Source organism: Phyllobates terribilis, unplaced genomic scaffold (genome assembly GCF_046119375.1).
Source record: "Phyllobates terribilis strain yellow unplaced genomic scaffold, ASM4611937v1 Scaffold_117__1_contigs__length_5270597, whole genome shotgun sequence".
NCBI classification, from domain to species: Eukaryota; Metazoa; Chordata; class Amphibia; order Anura; family Dendrobatidae; genus Phyllobates; species Phyllobates terribilis.
In genome coordinates this window covers 4,844,864-4,862,041 of record NW_027362877.1, presented here as the reverse complement: position 1 = coordinate 4,862,041, position 17,178 = coordinate 4,844,864, and the positions used below count along the sequence as shown (strand labels likewise).

At 42.1% G+C, this 17,178-nt stretch overlaps 1 pseudogene; it reads right to left on the bottom strand.

Moving 5' to 3' along the window:
* Nucleotides 1-17,178, bottom strand: part of LOC141201518 (uncharacterized) — a 147,333-nt pseudogene that overhangs the window by 32,727 nt on the left and 97,428 nt on the right.

Sequence of the window (17,178 nt, the reverse complement as noted above, 5' to 3'; positions counted from 1 at the left end):
TATTACTGAAAACGCACAAAGGAAACATCCATCAGTCTAGAGTTACATTCAATACTGGCTGCAGAGAAGATTCCTATAATATAGTGAATATTACCAGAAAACATTTACCTATGTTATACACCGACAAGGATCCAGCAACAAGAAACCCAACTGACACGTGGAGGACAAACACCAAAGGTTTCATTGAATGTGGGAGAAATAAATGTGGTTTGTGCAAGTCTGTGCACAAAGCAAAAATGTCTGCATCTACTAACCATAATAAACCCTATAATATCCGACATCTCATTAGTTGTAGCTCCACACGCCATTGACACCATACAATGTGAAGCTTGTCTGCTGTAATATGTGGGGGGCACGGTCAGACTCTTACGTCACCGCATTGGGGGACACGTTAGGGACGTTCTTGGCCCCACAACACGTAATACATCTGCAGCATCACAACATCTCATACAACACAATAGGGATTAATCCCTTTACAGTTGTGGGTATTGAATATGTCACCAGACCAGCTAAGGGGGGAGATTGGTATAAAAAGTACACCCCAGAGAAGCCTTGTGGATTCTGGAATTGGACTCCAGATTCCCCAGTGATATGAATCTTCCTTCAGACCTTGTATCCATTTACTGAATTGTGTTTTTTCCTCTTTTATAGTAATTATACATAATATACACATTATAGATGCAGACACTTCATTCTTCTATTGCACGGATGCTTTTTGTTGTGGACATATGATCGTCCATAGGGGTAATGTAGACATACTTGCACACGTCCATTTGGGGCTGGGGGTCTCCGCTGTGCATTAGACCCTATGATGTGTATAAGAAGCCGGTTACTGGTGATTTATTATGTCATGAAGAATAACTGAACACAAATAACAGAGATCTCTGCTACTGGAAGTGGAAAGGAAGAACAAAGACAAAACAATTTAAATAATAAAAATATGGGAGGAAGAGAAACCAATCACAAACTAAAATGTTTTTATACAAATGCACAAAGCATGGGCAACAAACAAGGAGAATTAGAACTACTAACGCAGGAAAAGAAATATGATGTCATTGGAATCACTGAAACTTGGTGGGACGATACACATGATTGGAATAAAAGGCTAAAAGGATACAACTTATTTGCAAGAAACAGACTTGATAAACGAGGAGGAGGTGTCGCATTGTATGTTAGAAAAGCGTATATCTGCACAGAGATTGAAGCTTCAGAGACTGGGAGTTCTGTGGAAACTGTTTGGGTAAGAATACAAGGAGAGAACAACGGAAAGGACACCATTGTAGGCATTTACTACAGGCCACCTGGGCAAGCTGAAGATATGGATGAACTCTTTATGTATCAAATGACCAAGTTCTCAAAAAAATATGACGTAGTGGTCATGGGAGATTTCAACTATCCAGACATTTGTTGGGAATCTCTCTCAAGTAAAACTAACAGGTCAAGAAAATTCTTATCCTCTCTTGCTGACAACTTTATCTTCCAAAAGGTAGGGGAGAAAACAAGGGGATCTGCTACTTTGGATCTAATCCTTATAAACAAGGAGGAAATGGTTGAGGAGGTAAAAGTGGCTGGGACCCTAGGAGGCAGCGATCATGCTATTATAGAATTTTGGATAACTAGAGGAGGAAGACATGTGAAGACTCAAACTTCAAGGTTAGATTTTAGAAAGGCAGATTTTAAGAGACTCAGAAAGAGAATAGGAGGGATCCAATGGCTGGATGTCCTTAAGGACAAAAATGTCCAGGAAGGATGGAAATTTTTAAAAATGAGATTCTCAAAGCACAATCGTTAACAATCCCGAAAAGTAGGAAGAATGGGAAGCATTTAAGGAAACCAGGATGGATGAACACAGAACTTAAACACATGCTAAAAAGAAAGAAAGAAATGTTTATTAAATGGAAAGAGGGAGGCATATCTAAAGAAGATTATAATGCAGTCTGCAGATCCTGCAGGGCATGTATCAGGTTAGCTAAAGCTGACAATGAATTAAGGCTTGCAAGAGATGTCAAAAGCAATAAAAAAGGATTTTGGGGGTATGTCAAAAGTAAAAGAAAAGTCAAAGATGCTATAGGATTTTTACAGGATGAAAATGGAGAAATGGTAAGAGAGGATGTTGAGAAGGCCAAACTTTTTAATTCCTATTTTGCATCTGTTTTCTCTCAGAAAGAAAATGTAACATCAACTGATCTTCACTGTCCTTTTAAAGGAATAGAAGAATCCAAGTTATCTGTAAACAGAAAGATTGTGAGGGAATATTTAGCTAACATAAATGAGTTCAAGTCTCCAGGTCCAGATGAATTACACCCCATAGTACTGAAGGAGATCGTAGAAGAAATTTTAGAACCACTCTCCATAATCTTTGAAAATTCTTGGAGAACAGGAGAAGTCCCAGAAGACTGGAGAAGAGCAAATGTTGTTCCTATCTTCAAAAAGGGGAAGAAGGTGGACCCAGGGAACTATAGGCCGGTGAGTCTGACTTCTATACCAGGAAAGATCTTTGAACAAATTATTAAACAACATGTATGTAAGTACCTGGATAAGAATGAAGTGATTAACCAGAGTCAGCATGGGTTTATAACTAACAAGTCATGTCAGACTAACTTAATTTCCTTCTATGACAGAATCACTGACTGGGTGGATCAGGGAAATGCTGTAGATATAGTATATCTTGACTTCAGCAAAGCATTTGACAAAGTATCTCACACCATCCTTATTGAAAAAATGACCAAGTATGCAATGGACCAGGCAACTGTTAGGTGGATTCATAACTGGCTTAGTGATCGGACTCAAAGGGTGATTGTAAATGGCTTCACATCCAGCTGGATGAATGTCTCAAGTGGGGTACCACAGGGCTCCGTCCTGGGACCTGTATTGTTCAACATCTTTATCAATGATTTAGATGAAGGAATTGAGGGTAAACTGATTAAATTTGCTGATGACACAAAGCTAGGAGGGATAGCTAATACTAGAGAAGAGAGAGAGAGGATTCAAAAAGACCTAAATAAACTGGAGCAGTGGGCAGCAACCAACAGAATGGTTGTTAACAGGGAAAAATGCAAAGTACTACATCTGGGCAATAAAAATGAAAAAAGCATATACAGAATGGGAGGAATAGAGCTAAGCAACAGTACATGTGAAAAAGACTTAGGTATACTAATAGATCATAGACTGAACATGAGTCAACAGTGTGATGCAGCAGCAAAAAAGGCAAATACAATTCTGGGATGTATTAACAGAAGCATACAGTCTAGATCACGTCTAGTCATTATTGGTCTTTACTCCTCTTTGGTCAGACCTCATCTGGAATACTGTGTACAGTTTTGGGCTCCACATTTTAAAAAAGACATAGACAAACTGGAGCAAGTTCAGAGAAGAGCGACCAGAATGGTGACTGGTCTGCAAACCATGTCCTATGAGGAACGGTTGCAGGATTTGGGACTGTTTAGCTTGCAAAAAAGAAGACTGAGAGGAGACTTAATAGCTGTCTACAAATATGTCAAGGGCTGTCACATTGTAGAAGGATCATCTTTATTCTCATTTGCACAAGGAAAGACTAGAAGCAATGGGATGAAACTAAATGGGAGGAGACACAGATTAGATATTAGAAAAAACTTTTTGACAGTTAGGGTGATTAATGAGTGGAACAGGCTGCCACGAGAGGTGGTGAGTTCCCCTTCAATGGACGTCTTGAAACAGAGGCTGGACAGACATCTGTCTGAGATGATTTAGTGAATCCTGCTTTGAGCAGGGGGTTGGACCAGATGACCCAGGAGGTCCCTTCCAACTCTACCATTCTATGATTCTATGAAATACCAGTTTGAAACGCAGAGATGATTTGCTCCTATCTGTTTTTTAATGTTTCTATGATTTTAATTTGATTTGTTCAATAAAAGTTTTTGGTTTTATTCACACTGGAAAACAAGTGCTGGATTATCAGTAACTTTCTTTGTCCCGTCCATTCCTTCCCAACTGTGATTTTTCATCCAAGCATTGAGAGATGAGCTGAAAGCAGACAATGTTTTCTATAGAGTAATGACAGACATGGGTGTTGTCCACATAGAAAGCCTCTCCTAAATCCCATGCACAAAAAAGCCGCCCTACAATCTGCCAGGACACATGCGGAAACATATGAAGACTCCTGGGACTTTATACTCTGGAGTGATGAGACCAAGATAAATGTTTTTTTTGGAACGGATGGCTTCAAAACTGTATAACATTGAAGAGGGGAGGAATACAATGAGAATGCATGGGGTCTACAGTGAGACCTGGTGGTGGCCGTGTCCTTATGTGCGGCTGCATGAGGAGCTACATTTCATTGATGGTATCTTGAATTCACAGATGTTCTGCTCTATAGTGACAAAGAAGATGCTGCCATCACTCTGTTCCCTTGGTAGGCCACTGTTACATTTCTGAAGAACAGGGTGACAGTGATTCAGTGGCCAAGTGTCTCCTGATCTGAACCCAACCAAACACCTATGGGGGATTCTGAAGAGACAAGTTGTCATCGCTCCATCCAGCATCCAGGCTCTAAGAGCTCGTTATCGAAAAAGAGATAAAAGATAGATATAGTATTGTCACTAACTTGTTCATTCCAGGCCTAGAAAACTTGGTGCCGTCCTTTAAAATTATCGAGGCCATACAAAATAATAGATGTAGTAGCTTTTGATGTGGGGTGTACTCATTTTTGCATCAACTAATTTGAGTAAAACTGAAGATTTTGTAATGATAGTTATATTAATAACCTTACTTTCATGTTTTGATTACAAAAAAATGTTCTATGAAACTTAGTGTTGACAAAATTGTAGAAATTGATCTTGTGTTCAGTGAGCTATTAAATAAAATCTTACTCATCAAAGGGGGTGTACTCATTTATGCTGAACAATGCTTATTAAACTTTATAAAACACAGTGAACATAATTATGCTTTCTTTCCCGTATGACTTCTCTCATGTTTTACAAGGTATGATTTATGTATAAAAGATTTCCCACATTCTGAACATGAATACGGCTTCTCTCCTGTGTGAATTCTTTGATGTATAACAAGATTCCCTTTATTTGTAAAACATTTCCCACATTCTGAACATGAATACGGCTTTTCTCCTGTGTGAATCCTCTGATGTTTAACAAGATCTGATTTATAACTAAAACACTTCCCACATTCTGAACATGAATATGGCTTCTTTCCAGTATGAATGCTCTGATGTCTACTAAGATGCCCTTTAGCTGTGAAGGTCTTCCCACATAGTGAACACAAAAATGGTTTTTCTCCTGTGTGAATTCTCTGATGTGTTATAAGACTCCCTTTATTTGTGAAGGACTTCTCACATTCCGAACATGAAAATGTTTTTTCTCCTGTATGATTTCTCTGATGTGTAAAAAGATTCCCTTTATTTGTGAAGGACTTCTCACATAGTGAACATGAAAATGTTTTTTCTCCTGTATGATTTCTCTGATGTGTAATAAGATTCCATTTATTTGTAAAGCATTTCCCACATTCTGAACATGAATATGGCTTCTCTCCTGTGTGAAGTCGCTGATGTGGAATAAGACTCCTTTTATCTGTAAAGGATTTCCCACATTCTGAACATGAATATGGCTTCTCTCCTGTGTGAATTTTCTGATGTGTAATAAGACTCCCTTTAAATGTAAAGCATTTCCCACATTCTGAACAGGAAAATGGCTTCTCTCCTGTGTGAATTTTCTGATGTGTAATAAGACTCCCTTTAAATGTAAAGCATTTCCCACATTCTGAACATGAATACGGCTTTTCTCCTGTGTGAATTCTGTGATGTATAACAAGCTGTGATTTATCTGGAAAGCACCTTCCACATTGTAAACATGAAAAAGTTTTTTCCCCTGTGTGAATTCTTTGATGTTTAACAAGGTCTGATTTACTTCTACAACATTTCCCACATTCTGAACATGAATATGGCTTCTCTCCTGTGTGAATTCTCTGATGTATAATAAGATCCCCTTTACCTGTGAAGGACTTTCCACATTCTGAACATGAATACGGCTTTTCTCCTGTGTGAATTCTCTGATGTTTAACAAGTTGTGATTTCTCTGTAAAGCACCTTCCACATTGTAAACATGAATACGGCTTTTCCCCTGTGTGAATTCTTTGATGTTTAACAAGGTCTGATTTATTTTTACAACATTTCCCACATTCCAAACATGAAAATGGCTTCTCTCCTGTATGAATTCTCTGATGTGTAATAAGATTCCCTTTATGTTTGAAGGACTTCCCACATTCCGAACATGAAAAAGGTTTTTCTCCTGTGTGAATTCTTTGATGTTTAACAAGCTCTGATTTACTTCCAAAACATTTCCCACATTCCGAACAAGAAAATGGCTTCTCTCCTGTGTGAATTCTCTCATGTATAACAAATTGTGATTTATATGTAAAGAATTTCCCACATTCTGGACAGGAGTATGGCTTTTTTCCTTTGTGTTTTCTGTGTGTTAAAAAATCTGAGCTTTTTGTAAATTTCTTGTCACACTGAAATCTTGAATCCACTTTGTCCCCTGGACTTTTGGTAATAATGTGAGATTGCTCAGGAGATGATTCCTCATGATTAGGAGGATTATAAGAATGTGAAGTGCTGTGAAGTCCAGGAGGTGCAGGAAGGGTGATGAGGTTTTCTCCATTAGAGTGCTTCATGAGATCTTCTTTTTTACAGTTCAGTGATGAACCGTTATTCTCACAAGGATTTCCTATTAGGATGAAAGATGAATTAGATGTGAGTTTTTTCTTCAACACAAAAGAGATTTCTGAATGTATTTTCTGGAGCTCACAATGAAGACCCTCGTCAGTGAAAGTACAGGTAATAAGGAGGACAACTACATGCCATAACATTAACACAATGACGGGTAAAGTGAATGACACTTATAAACTGGTGACATTGGCACAAGTCAGAGGTGGCAGAGATTAGACAGCAAATAGTTCTTTAAGTGGTAATTACTGATGACAGGTTCCCTTAATGTACCTCCAGTGCCATTTCACTCTCTCAAGCTTCGTATCTTGCCCTTAGTATAGAAAAGTGTCCACGCAGTTAAAAAAGATGTCCACTACTAAATGCCCCCAATGTAATTAACCCGTTGAGAGAAGATTTTTTCTAATTACCTAGCTTTGTCTTTATTGGCTGTGAGCGGCGCTATCGCTGGCCACTCACCGGCATCACACGACCCCCGGCTGCAGCCGGCTCTTGCTTCCCCTGATGTCACGTCAAGTGAGGCGTGACTCGGTGATGCGATCCCCGCGGTGGATGCCGGGCTGTGGGTGGGGTTTCCCCACGCGTCACACCCAGCATCCACCGCGCACTTTCCCAATGAATACAAGGTAATTGTGATTCACAAAATGTTATACAATTGAACGGTGAAGAAAAAAAAAATACATTTTTCCACTATAATATTATTTTAGCCCCAGATTTTACATTTTCACAAGGGAAAATGGGTAAAAATGACCACATAATTTTTTATACAATTTCTGCTGAACGGGGCGATACACCATATGTGGCTGTACTGTACTGCTTAGCCACATGGCGAGACTCGGGAGGGACGGAGCGCTATTTGACTCTTGGAGAACAAACTTTAGTAGAACAGCTTGCAGACTCCATATACAGAGCCCCTAAGTGGCAGAAGAGCAGAATCCCCCCTCAAGTGACACCAGTTTGGAAATTACACCCTATGGAAATGTATCTACAGGTGTAGTGATGAATTTGACTCCATGGGTGATTTCCAGAAATGAGCAGTAATGGATGTTGTGAAGTGAAAATGCAAATATTCCCTTATAGTGGTCAGTACATTGTAGTGTCCGGTACATTGTAGTGCCCTTACGTTGTAGCGCCCAGTACATGATTCCCAGCTAGTGCCTTGTGGAGAAATAAATTGTCTCTCCTCGCTACAGTAATGCCAAACATGTGGATGCTAACTGCACACGGTGGGGCCCAGGAGGAGGGGGCATTTGGATTTGGGAGCGCAGATGTCACTGGATTTCTTTAAGTGGGAGCCAAGTCACTTTTCCAGAGCCTTTGTGCTACCAGTGATATGGACACCCCCTATATTACTGTTTACAGATGATGAACCTGAGTGGGGACTTGTTTTTTGTGGGTTGAGTAGAGGCTCTTAATGGTGGCATTTTGGGGTACAGAACATTTTGGATCATATTTATCCTGTGCTGTACGCTGAACACTTACAGTGGGTACGGGAAGTATTCAGACCCCTTTAAATTTTTCACTCTTTGTTTCATTGCAGCCATTTGGTAAATTCTAAAAAGTTCATTTATTTTTCTCATTAAAGTACACTCTGCACCCCATCTTGACTGAAAAAAAGCAGGAATGCAGACAATTTTGCAAATTTATTAAAAAAGAAAAACTGAAATATCACATGGGCATAAGTATTCAGACCCTTTGCTCAGACACTCATATTTAAGTCACATGCTGTCCATTTCCTTGTGATCCTCCTGGTTCTACTCCTTCATTGGAGTCCAGCTGTGTTTAATGAAACTCATAGGACTTGATTTGGAAAGGCACACACCAGTCTATATAAGACCTCACCGCTCACAGTGCATGTCAGACCAAATGAGAATCATGAGCTCAAAGGAACTGCCCAAGGAGCTCAGAGACAGAATTGTGGCAAGGCACAGATCTGGCCAAGGTTACAAAAGAATTTCTGCATTACTCAAGGTTCCTAAGAGCACAGTGGCCATCATAATCCTTAAATGGAAGAAGTTTGTGACCACCAGAAGTCTACCTAGACCTGGCCGTCCAGCCAAACTGAGCAATCGTGGGAGAAGAGCCTTGGTAGGAGAGGTAAAGAAAAACCCCAAGATCACTGTGGCTGAGCTCCAGCGATTCAGTAGGCAGATGGGAGAAAGCTCACAAAAGTCAACGATCACTGCAACCTTCCACCAGTCGGGCCTTTATCGCAGAGTGGCCAGATGGAAGCCTCTCCTCAGTGCAAGACATACGAAAGCCCGCATAGAGTTTGCTCAAAAACACATGAAGGACTCACAGACTATGAGAAATAAGATTCTCTGGTCTGATGAGACGAAGATAGAAGTTTTTGGTGATAATTCTAAGCGGTATGTGTGGAGAAAACCTGGCACTGCTCCTGACATGCCCAATACAATCCCTACAGTGAAACATGGTGGTGGCAGCATCATGCTATGGGGGTATTTTTCAGCTGTAGGGACAGGATGACTGGTTGCAATTGAAGGAAACATGAATGCAGCCAAGTACAGAGATATCCTGGATGAAAACCTCTTCCAGAGTGCTCTGGACCTCAGACTTGGCTGAAGGTTCACCTTCCAACAAGACAGTGACCCTAAGCACACAGCTAAAATAACAAAGGAGTGGCTTCAGAACTCTGTGGCCATTCTTGCCTGGCCCAGCCAGAGCCCTGACCTAAACCCAATTGAGCATCTCTGGAGAGACCTGAAAATGGCTGTACACCAACGTTCACCATCCAACCTGATGGAACTGGAGAGGATCTGCAAGGAAGAATGGCAGAGGATCCCCAAATCCAGGGGTGAAAAACTTGTTGCATCATTCCCAAGAAGACTCATGGCTGTACTAGCTCAAAAAGGGGCTTCTACTCCATACTGAGCAAAGGGTCTGAATTCTTTTTTAATAAATTTGCAAAAATGTCTACATTTCTGTTTTTTTCAGTCAAGATGGGGTGCAGAGTGTACTATAATGAGAAAATAATGAACTTTTTAGAACTTACCGAATAGCTGCAATAAAACAAGGAGTGAAAAATTTAAAGAGGTAAGAATACTTTCCGTACCCACTGTATATCGGGGTTTCCATCTAAATCTACAAAATACATGATTCAGATGACACCCCCGAGGGATCCATTCAGAATAATGAGGCAGCAGAGTTACACTGGACTCCGTCTAGCCTCTGGTCGACTGCGCTTTTATGCACGCTGAAAAAGATGGACATCACTGGATCATAGGCCAGACGGCGTCCACAGCGCCTCATTATATGGAATCTTCCCCCGGGGTTCTGTCCGAATCGCAAGCTCAGTCATTTATATGGCAGCATGAGACTTGTGTAAGAATAATATGAAAATAAAAGATGGAAGTAATATTAAAAACACAATTAGGAAAATTAAAAATGTGCTTATTAAATCATTAAGAAGAGGTGTGAATGCGGCCCAGTTATTCATCGGTGCGCAACCGGACTCTGTACAGGAGCAGCCGCGCCATCACCGGACGCTTCTGCTGTGATAAAGCTTCACTGCACCGGAGACTCCATACAATATCACACACCGGTCATCGTCACACGCCGCTAATCATAGTCACATGCCAATCATCATCATCATACGCCAGTCATCATCATCACACGCCGCTAATCATAGTCACATGCCAATCATCATCGTCATACGCCAGTCATCATCATCACACGTCACTAATCATAGTCACAAGCCAATCATCATCGTCATACGCCAGTCATCATCATCATCACACGCCGGTCATCACCATCATCATCACACGCCGGTCATTATTACACACCTGTGGAAACATCTACAGGAATCTCCTCCTTCCCGTCACTCACACACGGCTGATCCCCCCCTCGTCATCACTTCTTCTTCTGTCTCATCCTCCTCTTTATTCTTAGTCGGATCTTCCTCCTGATATATCAGATGTAACAATCAGCACAATACAAGAAACCACCAAAATCTGTGACATCTATGACCTCGATCAGAAATGTCCCCCCATATACAGATCCGGTACAGGGCTCAGCACCGTCTACCTGATGATCCTCCGGGATGTTGTGATTCTCCTCTGGACAGTCCTGGGGATACAGAGGACGGGGACATCTCTCTGGTGGATTTCTTTCCATGAGTCCATCTGTAGGAAACACATAGTGACAGAATACAGTGACATGTAAAAGTTTGGGCACCAATGGTCAAAATTACTGTTATTGTGAACAGTTAAGTTGAAGATGAAATAATCTCTAAACGGCCTAAAGTTAAAGATGACATTTCCTTTGTATTTTAGGCAAAACAATACATAATAAATTATATATATTTTCATCTTTTACATTTAAAAAAAAATTCAATAAGGGAAAATGGGCAAATGCAAAAGTTTTGGCACCCGGCAAGGTTAGTACCTAGTAACGCCCCCTTTTGAAAGTATCACAGCTTGTAAATGCTTTTTGTAGCCAGACAATAGTCTTTCAGTTCTTGTTTGAGGGATTTTCATTCATTCTTCTTTGGAGAATTCTTCCAGTTCTGTGAGATTCTTGGGTCGTCTTACATCGTCTGCTATTTTGAGGTCTAGCCACAGATTTTCAATGATATTCAAATCAGGGGACTATGAGGGCCATTGTAAAACCTTCAGCTTGCGCCTTTTGACGTGTGTTTAGTATCATCATCATTTGCCATCCTCTTTTCACCTCCAGCTTTTTTGCAGATGGTGTTATGTTTGCATCAAGAATTTGCTGAAATTTAATGGAATCCATTCTTCCCTCTACCCGTTCCCTGTGCCATTGGCTGCAACACAACCCCAAAGCATGATTGATCCACCACCATGCTTAATGGTTGGCGAGATGTTCTTTTCCTAAAATTCTGTGCCCTTTTTACTCCACACAACTTTGATCATTGCTCTATTTTAACCTCATCGGTCCACAAGACTTGCTTCCAAAATGCATCAGACCTTCTTAGATGTACTTTTGCATACTTCTGACGCTGAATTTCATGGTGAGGTCGCAGGAGAGGTTTTCTTCTGATGACTCTTCCATGAAGGCCATATTTGTGCAGGTGTCTCTGAAGAGTACAACAATGTACCACAACTCCAGAGTCTGATAAATCTTTCTGAAGGTCTTTTGCAGTCAGGCGGGGGTTCTGATTTGCCTCTCTAGCAATCTTACTGAAAATTTGCTTGGTCTTCCACTGTTTCTATTAACTGACATTTTTTTATTACATTTTGAACTGAGGAAAGGGCAACTTGAAAACGCTTTGCTCATAGCCTTCTCCTGCTTTGTGGGCCTCCACCATTTTCAGAGTGCTAGACAGCTGCTTAGAAGAAGCCATGGCTGCTGTTTATTTGGCACATTGTTAGAGTAGGCAGGGTTTTTATAAAGCTGGCCTTTCCTAACGATGATAGTGAACGAACCCTTACCCTAACAGGCGAAGTAAAGTCTGAATCATTGGTCAAAGTTATCTGAGCACACAAATGTCCAAGGGTAATACAAAGGAAATGTGTCATCTTTAACTTTAGGTCTTTTAGAGATCATTTCATCTTCAACTTGCTTAACTGGTCACAATAACAGTAATTTTGACCAGGGGTGCCCAAACTTTTACATGCCACTGTAGATTGTATCATGTGATCATGAGATGATGGGAGTAGTAGTAGATGGCCACAGAACCGACATGACAGTCTCCCCTCCTCACCCTGCTGATCGGCCCATATTGCGGTCGCCTCTTGTGCTCCATGTATAACCTCAACCTTAATATCAATCAGATCTTCATCCTAAAAAGAACAATGTAACATGAGCTCAAATCCCATCACGTCATGGTCAGATGTTGTGGGGACTTCAGTGTCATCTACCTGATGATCCTCCGGGATGTTGTGATTCTCCTCTGGACAGTCCTGGGGATACAGAGGACGGGGACATCTCTCTGGTGGATTTCTCCTCCTGGATCCATCTGTGGAGACACACAGACTGAATACATGACCTGCCGTGTATCTGTCTATATATGAGACTCGTCTCTCAGAACCGGTAATTCTATATTTATGTATCAGGGACTAAATTACATTGTTGTGGTCCTCACCACCGGTACCAAGGACCCAGCACATTGTGGGCCTCAAGTATGAAGTGATAATCAGCAAGGCCAAAACCTAATGCTCTGCAGAGAGGATGAGGACCCTGAGGAGAGGGACAGAGAAGACCCTCGTCAGTCAGATGGAGGAGCCGTACTAAAAAACACAACTTCTCCAAGTTCCGTCTCCAGGGATGGAACCACAGAGGAGCTGGAGAAAGCTCCACATTTCTATCTATCGGTTTCTTCTCTCCTAATTCACTGTATGGAGATTGGGGGAAGGACAGTGACCATTTACCAGTGATTGCATTTTGAGAGCTCATGATGTCACCATGAGGACACGGCCTCCCTCCTGGACAGGATCCTCTGGGATCACTCAGAGGAGAGAACCTGATCTATTAAAAGACGGGTTACCGCATTTTTCTTCTTCTTTAAATAGAGATAAATCTCCACATCTGCCTCGGTATAAACACTAAAATAGGCAGCAAGTTCTGCGTTTGACTCTAAAGGAGGAAAAAAGGGCACATGTACGACTAACGTACGAAGTCATAGAACCCGGAAGGACGGTGTTGTGGGGAGCACCCGGTACGCAGCGGTTAGTACCTATCAATGTGTAGAAAGGACAACTAGAGAGCAGGCACCGGGGTCATGGGAGCTTACTGATGCACACAGGGAGCCAAGGAGAGATTGTCTGGTCAGACTCCACAGAAAAGCTCCATAATACATATTCTTCTGAACAAACATCCCTTTAAGGGAGACTTACACTTATTACCACCACACCCGGATCTCAGATTGAAGTCCCCATTAATTTTGCTTTGTCTCCCAAAATTAGAACAAATGTTTTTGTATAAAATATATATATTTATTTATTTACACACACACACACATTATTTTGCCAAATAATAAAATATATACATACAGTACAGACCAAAAGTTTGGACACACCTCATTTAAAGATTTTTCTGTATTTTCATAACTATGAAAATTGTACATTCACACTGAAGGCATCAAAACTATGAATTAACACATGTGGAATTATATACTTAACAAAAAAGTGTGAAACAACTGAAAATATGTCTTATATTCTTGGTTTTTCAAAGTAGCCACCTTTTGCTTTCATGACTGCTTTGCACACTCTTGGCATTCTCTTGATGAGCTTCAAGAGGTAGTCACCGGAAATGGTCTTCCAACAATCTTGAAGGAGTTCCTAGAGATGCTTAGCACTTGTTGGCCCTTTTGCCTTCACTCTGCGGTGCAGCTCACACCAAACCATCTCCATTGGGTTCAGGTCTGGTGACTGGAGGCCAGGTCATCTGGCATAGCACCCCATCACTCTCCTTCTTGGTCAAATAGCCCTTACACAGCCTGGAGGTGTGTTTGGGGTCATTGTCCTGTTGAAAAATAAATGATGGTCCAACTAAACGCAAACCGGATGGAATAGCGTGCCGCTGCAAGATGCTGTGGTAGCCATGCTGGTTCAGTATGCCTTCAATTTTGAATAAATTTCCAACAGTGTCACCAGCAAAGCACCCCCACACCATCACACCTCCTCCTCCATGCTTCACGGTGGGAACCAGGCATGTAGAGTCCATCCGTTCACCTTTTCTGCGTCACACAAAGACACGGTAGTTGGAACCAAAGATCTCAAATTTGGACTCATCAGACCAAAGCACAGATTTCCACTGGTCTAATGTCCATTCCTTGTGTTCTTTAGCCCTAACAAGTCTCTTCTGCTTGTTGCCTGTCCTTAGCAGTGGTTTCCTAGCAGCTATTTTACCATGAAGGCTTGCTGCACAAAGTCTACTCTTAACAGTTGTTGTAGAGATGTGTCTGCTGCTAGAACTCTGTGTGGCATTGACCTGGTCTCTAATCTGAGCTGCTGTTAACCTGCGATTTCTGAGGCTGTTGACTCGGATAAACTTATGCTCAGAAGCAGAGGTGACTCTTGGTCTTCCTTTCCTGGGGCGGTCCTCATGTGAGCCAATTTCTTTGTAGCGATAGATGGTTTTTGCAACTGCACTTGGGGACACTTTCAAAGTTTGCCCAATTTTTCGCACTGACTGACCTTCATTTCTTAAAGTAATGATGGCCAGCTAACAGTCTATTCAGTAGGACTATCAGCTGTGTATCCACCAGACTTCTTCACAACACAACTGATGGTCCCAACCCCATTTATAAGGCAAGAAATCCCACTTATTAACCCTGACAGGGCACACCTGTGAAGTGAAAACCATTTCCGGTGACTACCTCTTGAAGCTCATCAAGAGAATGCCAAGAGTGTACAAACCAGTCATCAAAGCAAAAGGTGGCTACTTTGAAGAACCTAGAATATAAGACATATTTTCAGTTGTTTCACACTTTTTTGTTAAGTATATAATTCCACATGTGTTAATTCATAGTTTTGATGCCTTCAGTGTGAATGTACAATTTTCAAAGTCATGAAAATACAGAAAAATCTTTAAATGAGAAGGTGTGTCCAAACTTTTGGTCTGTACAGTATATATATATATATTTATTATTTGGCAGTTTCACGTTAGGATTTATCTCACACGGTAAACGGCAAAAGAAAAAAAACACATGAAAAACACCTCCCCAAAACTGCAATGAAAAAACAACGATCAAAAAAGTCACCAACAAAAAGGTCAGCGCATCATTCAAGAAGAGAAGCCCTCACACAGCTCCAATAACGGAAGATAAAGTGATGGGTGTCAGGAACAGTTCTGAATATTTAACCCATAAAATATATTCTAAAAAATAAACCCGACAAGTTTGGAATTGCTGTAACTGTACTGACCTGGAAAATGGCAGCGACGTCGTTCTTACCACCCAATAAATGCTGAGAAACAAAACCCAAAAAGCCGGACGCCCGACCACGACTGATGACGACATTGAGCCTGACCGATTCAGAGGGACGGACGAGCGACAGCGGATTAGGGGGAAAATCATCAGTAAGTTAACCCCGACTCTGCTGAGTAACGATCAGACTCCGGTACCGAAAGAAATCATAGGAGAGAACGGACAGAAGCGCTGGGACATCTGCAGACAAAATGTGACCGATGCTCTAAGGAAGGTGAAAGATTCTGAAAGAAGCTGCCGAGGACGAAGACTCAAGACTGATGAAGACGACAGCGGAGAAACCGCGACTCACAGATCAGAAGAGAAGAATCAGGGAATGAAAGCTGTGAGAAAATGTAGAGAAAACCAGAGCAAGTCTGGAGAAAAATCATCTATTATAGGAGGTCGAGAGACGTCATCACATCCACCGGAGCCAACAAGAGTCTCCTCTCACCTGGTAATGTCAGAGGCCGGAGCTCCTCCATCATCACCTCCTGGTACCGATCCTGGTATCCTTCTAGATACTCCCACTCCTCCATGGAGAGATAGACAGCGACGTCCTGACACCTTATAGGAACCTGACAACAACGACACCATCATCACCCAGAATCCTCCAGTGCTGTCCTGTATAATGTCCCAGCAGTCACCTCTCCGCTCATCACCCAGAATCCTCCAGTGCTATCCTATATAATGTCCCAGCAGTCACCTCTCCGGTCATCACCCAGAATCCTCCAGTGCTGTCCTGTATAATGCCCCAGCAGTCACCTCTCCGCTCATCACCCAGAATCCTCCAGTGCCGTCCTGTATAATGTCCCAGCATTCACCTCTCCGCTCATCACCCAGAATCCTCCAGTGCTGTCCTGTATAATGTCCCAGCAGTCACCTCTCCGCTCATCACCCAGAATCCTCCAGTGCTGTCCTGTATAATTTCCCAGCAGTCACCTCTCTGCTCATCACCCAGAATCCTCCAGTGCTGTCCTGTATAATGTCCCAGCAGTCACCTCTCCGCTCATCACCAAGAATCCTCCAGTGCTGTCCTGTATAATGTCCCAGCAGTCACCTCTCCGGACATCACCCAGAATCCTCCAGCGCTGTCCTGTATAATGTCCCAGCAGTCACCTCACCATTCATCACCCAGAATCCTCCAGTGCTGTCCTGTATAATGTCCCAGCAGTCACCTCTCCGGTCGTCACCCAGAATCCTCCAGTGCTGTCCTGTATAATGTCCCAGCAGTCACCTCTCCGGACATCACCCAGAATCCTCCAGCGCTGTCCTGTATAATGTCCCAGCAGTCACCTCACCATTCATCACCCAGAATCCTCCAGTGCTGTCCTGTATAATGTCCCAGCAGTCACCTCTCCTATCATCACCCGGAATCCTCCAGTGCCGTCCTGTATAATGTCCCAGCAGTCACCTCTCCGCTCATCACCCAGAATCCTCCAGTGCTGTCCTGTATAATGTCCCAGCAGTCACCTCTCCGCTCATCACCCAGAATCCCCCAGTGCTGTCCTGTATAATGTCCCAGCAGTCACCTCTCCGCTCATCACCCAGAATCCTCCAGTGCTGTCCTGTATAA